This window comes from Schistocerca gregaria, chromosome 8 (genome assembly GCF_023897955.1).
Source record: "Schistocerca gregaria isolate iqSchGreg1 chromosome 8, iqSchGreg1.2, whole genome shotgun sequence".
In the NCBI taxonomy this organism is placed as follows: Eukaryota; Metazoa; Arthropoda; class Insecta; order Orthoptera; family Acrididae; genus Schistocerca; species Schistocerca gregaria.
This window is the reverse complement of record NC_064927.1, coordinates 473059543-473072053: the sequence shown is the minus strand read 5'-3', so window position 1 is coordinate 473072053 and position 12511 is coordinate 473059543.

Here is a 12511-nt window from a genome sequence, read left to right as displayed (position 1 = left end):
ACTGACCATGTGTCAATAATTACAGATTTCTGTAGTTGTATATATAACTTTGGATGTAGCTGTATTGCGTTGATGTACTGGTGGATATTGTGTGGTATGACTCCTGCAGTTGATAGTATAATTGGTATAATGTCAACTTTATCCTGATGCTACATGTCCTTGACTTCCTCAGCCAGTTGGATGTATTTTTCAATTTTTATTATTATTATTATTATTATTATTATTATTATTAGTGGCCTACTGGTGAAGACTTTGCAGTTAGGTGAACAGATAGCATCTTCAAATTTAGTGAAAGGATTTGAGAAATGTGGACTGTGTCCTGTAAACTGTGATAGAGTCTTACAATGTCTCCCTGATTATGCAAGAAATGAGTCTTCTGTGATGGGAAGTGTGGGAGCTGAATTTAAAAAATATTTGGAGACAATCAGACAATCAGATCTGAATGTGAAGTGTGTCAAAAAGTACAAGTTGCCCACAGAACCAGGGAAGAGTGTGTCTACAGAAGATGTTAGGACTTTTATGAGAATAGGGAGCTAAGTAGAAACAATGGAAGGAGGAGACAATCACAAATAGAGGGAAAAGAAAATGAACTGCGGGGTGAGCTACAGTTTGTGCAGTGTGGTACATCACGAACAAGATCGGGACCAAAAACAAGAGGAGGTGTAAGAGCTCATGCTGCAACACTCAAACTTTAAATTGAAATAATCTGCCCACAGATGCTTCTGAAAGTTGTATCTTATGTGAAGAGAAGTATGCCTGATCACATGGAACTTGTAAACATCCACATTGTTATCGCTGAGGGGAACATGGTTGTAGAAGAAGAATTACTAATTGATATGGTCAATCAACCTTCTACATCTGAATGTGACTTTCAGGTAAATGACGATGCCATTGCAGTATATGAGGGCAAATGCTATCCTGGAAAAGTCACTGCAGTAGAGGTGCGAGGCAATTGTGTGACATTCACAATAAGTTGCATGGTTAAAAAAGGAAAATATTGGGTGTGGCCTGAGAGAGAGGATTCAATTTGGTACAGAAAGGACAGTATATTAAAGAAAATTGATGAATCCTGCATGAAACATATTAATAAAAGGGGCATGGTTCATATCAGCGATGACCTCCTGTGCTCATCGGATGAAGATATTTGAGGAAATCTATTTCCTGTATAGTATTAGTGAATGTGTTGTGTTCTGTTGTTGAAGAGAATGTGTACACTTATTTGTAATATGTATTACAAGCCATTCACCGTGACAAATATGTTCTTTTTACATTTATTTTCACTTAATTTGAGAACTGTCAATACAAATATATTGATATTTCAAAATAAACACTCTATAGTGAATTAACACTGCTTGTTCTTATGTCTCATTAACACCTGTTTTCCTTAAGGCATGGTCTAAAGTTACAAAGAGCATCAGATATAGGAAAATATTGATTTTTTTAAAGACTGGTCTATAGTTATCCTGAATGACAGTGTAACTTTGTACCAGTATTAAAATTGAAATTTCTCTGTAATAGGACATAATTATTTTACATTTCTATTTTCCCAAGCACTCAATGACTATAGATGCAAAAGGTTACAATATCCGTTCTGATGTGTAATTTATTTTTTTATACAGTAGTTTCAAAAAATGGAAAAAAAATGGTACAAACTTACCCCAATTGACTGTATTTGAAGAGCAGCACACCTAAATCAAATTTAACTTAGATGCATTCGTAAATAGGTCAATGGAAAAACACAAAAAAATCACTGAACTTCAACATGTGCTTCCCTCCAAACTGTAAGCTTCACTTGATATCTAAGATGGCCACCACTTTCAAAGATGTTTAGAACATGACACCCGGTACACAGTGTAACGACACATCGCTCTGTTACAAAAAGGAAAAAACTATCAGTCCTTTGTGTAAACAGTGCAACAAGCGAGTAATGAAAGGTATCTTATGCATAAAGTGCAATTTCTGGCTGCACGAAAAGTGGGCAAAAGTAAGTCTACAACTCATAAACGACGATTCTCTGTGGACGTGCCCAGGATGTTTACAAAGTGAAACAACCAACCTAGAAAATACAATCAAATAGAAGGACGAAATAATCAGACTGCTGCAAAGTGATATTAAATCGCTTAGAAGTGAAATTTTGTCTTAAGGAAGCGAATGCGAAGTTACAAAGTGATTTGGAACCTGGTATTTGTGGGAATCCACTACCAAACACGGAAAAAAAACTGTGAAAATTCTAATGTGCAATCTACGAATCATGTGCCTAGTGTGGAAAGGTTAGGTTAGGTTGGTGTTGTTTAACGTCCCGTCGACAACGAGGTCATTAGAGACGGAGCGCAAGCTCGGGTTAGGGAAGGATGGGGAAGGAAATCGGCCATGCCCTTTCAAAGGAACCATCCTGGCATTTGCCTGAAACGATTTAGGGAAATCACGGAAAACCTAAATCAGGATGGCTGGAGACAGGATTGAACCGTCGTCCTCCCGAATGCGAGTCCAGTGTGCTAACCACTGCGCCACCTCGCTCGGTTGTGTGGAAAGGAACAGTGAAAATTATCATGGGCAAAATACAAATGAAAAAGATGCATGGTTTTTAAACTGTGGAAAATCTGTAAGTAAATACTGCTGGAACACAGTGACATATAATAAAAGGGTGAAATGTGAAATTGCTTCACAAAAGCACAGTAACGAAAATGAATTCTTTGTTATTGGCAATTCTATACTAAAAAAAAAATGTAGTTTCACCAAACTGTGAAATCGATGTTCAGCCTGGTATCCGACCTCATCAGCTCAACAAACATTTTAAAAATTTCATAAGTGCAAAACAGTCTACAACTAAAAATGGAAATGATCCAAAGACCAATTACGAAGGTGTTTTTATTCATTCTGAGACGAATTCAATACGAAGCAGCAGTCAGGAAGAAATTATAAGTGAGACAAGAAACATCATTCTTTCAGCCAAAGCATTGTACACAAACTCAAGACTGGTTATAAGCGGAATTCTGCACAGAAGGTCAGTAAGCAGTTCTTATATAAGCAACATAAACAGTGCTATCAGGGAACAGTGCAACGAACTCAGCAGAATATTCGTTGACCCCAACAAATTTTTATGTGACAAATGTTTGGGAGAGGATGGTGTCCATTTAAACAGACTAGGCTCAATGAATTTAAGTAAAGTGGTTACAGACATCTGTAAAATCATTAAGAACAAGGGAAACTGATACCGTGTGGAGGGGGTAAAAATACAAAAGTGAAAATTCTAATATAAAAATAAGTACTAAGGATAGTAAGTTTCAGAACTCATGTTTAGCTCCAAACCTGACAGTATTTCATCAAAATGTACAATCACTATCCAACAAAGTAAACGAATTTCAAATTTTGTTAGAAAATGACATGAAAAACACCTCTGTATTATGTTTTACTGAACATTGGCTTGACAAAGAGAAACTTCATATGCTATGCATTCCAAATTTTGTATTGGGTAGTTATTTTTTTCAGAAACTGTATAAACATGATGGTAGTTGCATTTATGTTAAAAAAATCCCATAAATTTTAAATGTATGCCATATGTAGAAAAATTACCCACAGAGAAAGATACTGAGGTAAATGGAATTGAAATAATGGACAATAAAATTTTCTCAGCTACACAGCATGGTTTCCGAAAAAGTAAATCCACTGAGACAGCTATTATCAATTTCTTAAACAAAGTTTTAAATGCATTAGATAAAAAAGAACACACAGCAGCAATATTCCTACATATTTCAAAATCATTTGGCATCATTAACCATGGGCTATTGATTAGAAAGCTAGAAAATGCTGGTGTCAGAGGCCCAGCCTATGAGTGAGTAAAGTCATATCTACAAAACAGCACCAAATAGTTGAAGTCTTGTACAAAGGAGGAAAAAATTTAACTACCTATCAATCAGAAAAACAGTGTGTTAAATATGGTGTGCAGTAGAGTTCCGTACTGGGACCAATCTTGTTCTTGCTGGTTGTAAATGACCTGGAACCATCCAGCCCTAACTATAAGTACTTTAAATATGCCGATGATACGAATATACTTATCAAAGGAAAGACGCCATAAGAGCTCCAAAGTGAAATAAAAAAGAGCACTTCACATGTATCAGAATAGTTCGCAATGAACAACTTAACCCTCCGTTACATGCACCGCGGACTGTGAGTCCACAGTTTTATCTTTCCATCAACAATCACTTATAAATCCAAGATTTCCATTAGCGGCTTTTTCTACCTTCCCCTCCTTCCGTAACGAATTATTGGCAACAATTGAAGTTAGTCATTATTGCCAGAAGCAGCAGTCTTGTGAGGTGCGGAGTGTCAGTCCGCACGTGTGCATTCGTGTGGCGCGGTTCTATCATCAGTTCTTTTACGATGTATTTTTCAGAAGAATGGTGCATGATGATCAGGTTTTGCAGTGATTGGACTAAGAGCTTGGTAATGAAGAATGTAGTGATCTGGAGTCAATATTCGAATGCGATCACTACTCAGATAGTGAACAGTCGCTGGACGAAAGTGATTCTATCGAAAAATTTGACTTGTATTTTGGGAAAGACGGTATGCAATGGAGCCATCTACCTCTAATCCAAAACAGAAGAGTAAAAAGACCTCAACATAATATTGTGAAGCATTTACCGGGTGTCATAGGCGAAGCAAAAAGTGCCAAGCATCCAATTGATTGTTTACACCTTTTCTTCACAGACAACATTTTAGAAGAAATTGTTCGCTGCACTAATATTTACATTGCTACCAGCGGTTCTAAATATTCCAGAGAAAGAGATGCTGCAGACACTTAACATTACAGAAATCAAAGCTTGTTTAGGACTCCCTTTCTTGGCAGGTGTGCTACGAACATCACACAAAAATTGACTATATCTCTGGGCTGCAGATGGTACTGGAGTGGAGTACTTCAGACTTTCAATGGGCATAAACCGTTTTCGTTTCTTGCTGACATGTCTGAGATTTGATGACGTCAGAAACAGAGCTCATCGGAAGGAAACAGACAAATTAGCTGCTGTCCGATTCTTGATAGATCAGTTCAATGAAAACTGCAGGAAACATTATAGTTTATGAGAACTAGTTACAGTAGATGAAATGCTGGATGCATTCAGGGGCAGATGTGGATTTATACAATACATTCCATCAAACCCGGCAAAATATGGTATAAAATGTTTGCACTTACAGATGCAAGGATGTTCTATACCAGCCATTTAGAAATATACTGTGGAAAGCAAATGGGTGGGCCTTATCTCTGCGATAACACACCTCATGCTATCATCAAAATAATGGTGAAATGCATATCCAAATCTGGCAGAAATGTAACATGTGATAATTGGTTCACATCAATTCCACTTGCAGCTGACTTGTTGCAAAATGACAAGCTGACAATGGTTGGAACAATTCGAAAAAATAAACATAAAATTCTTCCATTTATGACAGTAGCAAAAGATCGTCCCGTGGAATCCAGCATTTTTGCGTTTAGGAAGAATATGACACTGGTTTCATATAAACCTAAGAAAGACAAGGTTGTTCTAGAAGTGTCTACTTTACATGACGATGACAGTGATTCAAGCCGGAAATAATAACATTTTACAATGAGACTAAATCTGGTGTGGATAGAGTTGATGAGATGTAACGTACATACTCTGTGACAAGAATTACCAGAAGATTGCCATTTATAATTTTTTCCTCTCTTCTAAATATTGCTGGAATCAATGGATACATAATTTACAAGAGCAATTCAGATTCAACAATTCCCAGAAAAGACTATCTAAAAGTTCTTGCCAAAGAACTGTTGCATGATTATATGACAATGAAGTTCAATCTTCTAAGTACACCAGTGAACATCAAGAAATGTATCAAAGAAATTTTGGGATTACCAACAGCTGAAGCTCTTCCTAGACCTTCACAAACAACAGCTCGAGGAAGATGCAACTTCTGCGATAGGAAAAAAAAAAAACAGACCGATGAGATTTTCCTGCAATGTGAGCAATAAATTTGTATGCCTGCAACATGCCAGTGCATACCTGTGCAGTGAGTGCACTGAAAATGGCAACCATCACGAGTGATTTACTCGAATTGACAGTGAGGCTGTAAACTATAGTTTTCTGAAAAAGTTTCTGATCTAATTTACTTAAGATAAGTGTTGGTTAATATTCATTTGGAAAAACAGTGAAAAAACAGAATGAATGTAAATTTCAGCGAGTACACTAAATGTTCTTATTGGTTTACGGGTAAATTATGAGTTAAAATATTTTATGTTCACTACTGATGCTGAAATACATTATGTTTACGAATTCATTGTTTTATTTATGTTATCCAGACTCAAATATATTATATTTGCCAACTGTACTATCAGAATTGTTCATGAAAATTGTATAAAATGTAATGCGGACTCTCAGTCCCCGCGCGTTTAGCGGAGGTAAAAAAATCGCGCGTGTAGTGGAGGGCTAATAATAAACACACATAAAACAAACACTATGCATCTACACACAGTGCAGAATAAACAGCCTTTAACTGCAACCACAGAACTGTTAGGCAAAAGACCGGAAATTGTAAATAGCACCAAATTTTTGGGAGTTTGGATCCAAGATGACCTAAGATGGCAGAAACACACAAAACACCTATGTAGTAAATTAAATACCATTTGTTATAGTATAAAAATTCTTGCTGGATCCACATCAGTGCAAGCCATAAAAAATGTGTACTATGCCCGAGCAGAATCACTACTAAGATATGGTTTAATCTGCCGTGGAAATTCACCACCCAGCAAAAGGTGTTTTATTGGACAAAAAAGAATTATAAGAGCCATGGAAGGCTCAGCACCTTGACCTTCATGCAAACTCTCATTTAAAAAGCTTCATATTCTTCCATTACCATGCCTGTATATCCTAGAAACAATAATTTTTATAAGGAAAATCATAGATGAAAATAGCAAGATTGCTCCAAAAAACCAAAATATTCATTCATACAGCACAAGGAATAATCAAGATTTACATATGCAGTTTTCACATACAACACTAAAACAAAAAGGACCCTTCCAAGCAGGAAAAAAACTGTATAACTACCTAAAAAAATTAAGGCAATAGCTGGCATGCATAAATTCAAAACTGCAGTGGGTAACTACTTTTTTACAGACTTGCTACTAAAGTGTTGATTAATTTTTATCTACAATGTAAATACGTGAAAAATTTAAATAGCTTATACAATTAAGGCCAAAATAAGAAATGTGTACATGTAGATTTATCTGTGTATTATATGTGGTCTATTACATATATGTGTGTGTTTGTATAAACAAGGCCAAAAGTATGAAATGTGTAAGTGTGTGTGTGTGTGTGTGTGTGTGTGTGTGTGTGTGTGTGTGTGTGGGTGGGTGTGTGTAAAATTTATTTGTGTATTTGTGAAATGTTATTCCCATATGTTAGAGTTATATTGCTATATACTGAAAACCATACAACAGTTTTTCTGATAAACTTTATTGCAAATTCCAGAATGAGATTTTCACTCTGCAGTGGAGTGTGCACTGATATGAAACTTCCTGGCAGATTAAAACTGTGTGCCCGACCGAGACTCGAATTCGGGACCTTTGCCTTTCGCGGGCAAGTGCTTTACCAACTGAGCTACCGAAGCACGACTCACACCCGGTACTCACAGCTTTACTTCTGCCAGTACCTCGTCTCCTACCTTCCAAACTTTACAGAGGTTCTCCTGCGAACCTGTTCTCCTGCAGGAGAGCTTCTGTAAAGTTTGGAAGGTAGGAGACGAGGTACTGGCAGAAGTAAAGCTGTGAGTACCGGGCGTGAGTCGTGCTTCGGTAGCTCAGTTGGTAAAGCACTTGCCCGCGAAAGGCAAAGGTCCCGAATTCGAGTCTCGGTCGGGCACAGTTTTAATCTGCCAGGAAGTTTCTTTATTGCAAATTATTTGACTTGTCCTGTATCATTATGTACCCTTGTACAGTGTGTGATTCACAGGACCAATAAATATACAATACAATACAAATACTGCCAAACTGAGAAAGTAAAATAGCTGTACTTGTTGGCTTGAAGTTTATTTTCAAATAGAGAGTTGAACAGTGATCTATCTCACCCACCAAGGTCAATCTCACCCCATTCTGTGGTACTACTAAAATATTCAAATGGTTCAAATGGCTCTGAGCACTATGCGACTTAACTTCTGCCGTCATCAGTCGCCTAGAACTTAGAACTAATTAAACCGAACTAACCTAAGGACATCATACACATCCATGCCCGAGGCAGGATTCGAACCTGCGACCATAGTGGTCGCTCAGTTCCAGACTGTAGCGCCTAGAACCACACGGCCACTCCGGCCGGCACTAAAATGTCATTCCTGGATAAACACAGTAGTGAAAGAAATCTAGAAATTACTGGAATTACTCTTAAGTTGAAGGAAGAGGGTAGTGATTATACAAAGCACAAAGTAATAGGAATTTATCGCCCACCAAATGCAGATGTGTCTCACTTTTTTAATAGTTTCAGATCAGTAATTAGTTTAAGTGGACCTAGTAATCTTACTATACTCGGGGATTTGAATATTAATGCAAACTCACGTGACATGCCTAGCTTGAGGCTGACAGACATTCTGAATTCATATAACCTTTTAAACATAATAGACACTGATGTAAGAGAGACAAACTACACTTCCAGCAGGATAGATTATGTGATAATCAGTAAACTTGCTACTAACAGTGTTAGTCACAGAACTATAGAATTTCACTACTCTGACCACTACTGTCAGTCTGTTGAGTACAAGGGTGTAAACACAGCAAAAGCAACAAATGTTACTGAACAGAAACGAATCTTGAACAATCACAATACAAATCGCCTTCAACATAAACTAGCCCAGGAGGAATGGAACTCTGTTTATAAGGTAAAAGGCTCAAACAGGAAATGGGATCAATTCTATGAAACAATTTTGAGACATTTTAATCATTGTAGCCCAGTTAAAGATGTGAAAAGGACTCTAATACGTAGAAAGAAACCAAAGCTGAAACTACCAAGTAGTTTGATTAAACTCATGCAGAATGTTCATGACCAGTACATAAAAAACAGGTTGAAAACTTTAGGCCAATATCATTAATCCCCATATTAAGCAAAATCTTTGTATATGTTTTGCTTTCACAACTCGGTGACTACTTCACAACAAATAACCTACTCACTGAAACACAACATGGTTTCAGGAAAAACCACAGCACCATCACAGCAATCTCTGAATTTGTACATAATGTACATAGTGCACTAGATGAAGGAAATTTGGCAACAGCCATATTCCTTGATCTTACCAAGGCATTTTATTCAGTTAAACATGACCTATTAATACAGAAACTTCAGGCAAATGGGTTAAAAGATTCAGCAATATTACTGCTAACCAACTACTTGACAAACAAGAAGCAGTGCAAAAAGCTAACATACCAAATTAATGACCGAGTTGCGATCACAAAATCTTCGAATGAAACTATCAAGCAAGGAGTTCTTGTTGCTAACATGGTGGCTAGTGTAAAAATTCGATGTGTGTCTCCAAGAAAAAGTGTGAATTTTGGTGTGAAAAAGAAACATTGTCACAGTTGTAAGGATGAAATTACAAAGCTCAGTGCACATGTGTCTAGTTTACAATTTATTATCAGTTCCTTGAAGATGGATATAAAGAAACTTAAAGAAGAAAAAAGTGAACGGAACATGACAAAATCGTGACATGAAAGTGTGAATACGTTGGAGAACTGGATGGAACTGAAGTACAAAAGACGCAAACAGATAATACAAGATACAGAAAACAGTGAAAGAAACATAGCGGAGAGTTCGCTAAAACGGGCTAGTCTGATAAAACAGGATACCCTGCATAACTCCTCAGTAGGTGCTGCCATCTGCCGGTTTTTGCATGGTACTGCTTCATCCCTTAGACAACAGCAACATTTAGTGTGCAGATCTTCGTTGTGCTTCATATAATGACATCTGTGCTTCGAAATTAATGAATAGTGAGTTTTGATAACATATTTTCCTCCAGTTTAAGTGCCGTTTTCACCTACTTACAACAAAGAACAGGAAAAAGTAAGTTGATGTTATTAATACACTACTGTCAGCCTTTTGTAATATGAAGTAAAAGTTTCATAATCTTGGAATAGTCAGCATTGGTGGGAATATCTACTTTTCAATGCAGAGTTTGCCAAAACAGGATACTAGGTAGTTGGGCAAAACCGGATAGTGTCCTGGTTTAGCCAGCTTAACTCCATAATTTGCTCGACTTACAAGTAAAGTATTTTATTATTTCTTTTGTTCCATTTGGGATATGAAAATGGTAAAACATATAATTATTATTTATACAAAAGAGAGTTATGATTTTATTAATTTTTAATTTGATTGGAAGGTATTCTTTTTTTTTTTTTTTTTTTTAATTCAAGGGAAAAATATGAAAGTGCATTTTATTATTACCTATCAGGCCATGAACATTATGTTATCATATTTGCTATTCACATTGGTATGGAAAAGAATAAGAAAATGTAGGTTTTTGACCCACCTAACCAACTAATAATTTATCTTAACTCAAATTAGTCATACACAACGAAAATAGGCCTAATGCTTTTTATTTATTTTTTCATTCAGGTTGATGGTTACGATGGGAAAATATACGAGAACCACTGACCGTCAGTCACGGAGCGCAGAAAGTAGGAATCGTGCCATAAGGGATGTTTTAGAAGGGAAGATGGGCTACCTGAAGGCATCCAAAGAATATATAGTTCCACGTAGTACACTACAAGCAAGAGTGTCAAAAGTGAACAAGAGGCTGCTATCTGTGCAAAGATGTGCAGATAAAGGTTTGGGGTGATTTAAGCCAACATTCTCTCTTCAGCAAGAGGAAGAACTAGTTGAACATGTGATTACAATGGAAAGTAGACTGTTTGGCCTAACTCTTAATGAACTCCGCAGACTATCCTATGAATTAGCTGAGAGAAATGGCCTTGCTCACTCTTTCAGCAAACACAAACAAATGGCTGGCAAAGCATGGCTTTATGCTTTTCTGAAATGCCATCCACTTCTGAGCTTGGGTGCTCCTGAACCCACGTCTATCGCTCGTGCTATGAGTTTCAATCGGCCAGCTGTGCTGTTACAGCAGATTTACAGGTATGATGAGAATGATCTAACTCCAGACAGGATCTACAATGCAGATGAAACAGGCATCACATCAGTGCCTAAGAAAACATCCAAATGCTTGGCACTTAGAGGAAAGAGGCAAGTTGGATGTATTTCCTCAGCTGAAAGAGGGGTTCTGGTCACTGCAGACACTTGCATGAGAGCTGCTGGAGCTTTCATGCCACTAATGTTTGTTTTCCCTAGAGAAAGAGCAAAGTCAGAACTCTTGGATGACGCACCACCCAGAAGTACTGCTGCATACCATTCATCTGGGAGGATGTAAAAGGACATTTTTGTTAGATGATTCCAGTTATTCATTGATTCTGTCCAACCATCAAAAGAGAAACCTGGTGACACCAATTCTCTGCTGACAGACTCAAACACTATGATTGTAGCCACACATGTTTCAATAGATTGTGCTGAAATGCTTAGGCCAAGCGCCTCAACGTCAACTTTCAGTGTGTCTCCAAAAGACATTCAGAAGATTCCCCAAACTGGGAGGAAATGTAGGCCTAACCAAAATGACAAAAGACGGGGCACATCAGCAATATTGACCTCTTCTCCATATAAGCAACAACTGACTGATGCAGTAACAGCTAGATAAAAAAACTTCAGAAAGTCTCCAAAACTAGTAAACACAAAAAAATCACTGGACAAAAGTGTGAAAAAGGCGAAGACACACAAATCAAAACATTTTGCTCGAGTTGACAGCAGTTCAGAGGAGGATGAGAATAATCTAAATACATCATGTATCTACTGCAATGATTTGTTCTCAAATTCAAGGTCTCTGGAAGGGTGGATCAAGTGCTCAAAGTGTGAAGGCTGGGCTCATGAAGCTTGCAGTGGTGTCGAACCAGATGACTGAAAAATTTGAGTGTGATTTTTGTAAATAACTATTAATTATTCATTTGTGTATTGTTTCATGTATCATATTTCTATGCTTTGTAATATGTCTATCTTATAATGAGATGAATTTCTATTATTCCTGATGCAATAAATTACTTTGAAAGACAAATCACAAAAATTTGCCAGGTATCCTGTTTTATCCTACTAGTCTGACAAAACAGGGCACTTGACCACTTTTTATGGAAAATTGTTGTCAGGTTCAATAAAGCATCACTTTCTGCAAATTATTTTTATGGGAACTATTGTTAAGTCTCAATTTAAGCTAGATAGAAAATATGGACTTTTACGTAACAATAACATATGAAAATTTATGTTAAGTATCACGTTTTGCCCAACTCTCCCCTAAATGTAGTGAACGAAAATTAATTTCAAGCTCTTTCAACTACCGATTGTGACAGTGTTGATAACAGTTTAAGTGTACCATGTGGAAAACCAAACAACTTTGTGAATGAGGTAAA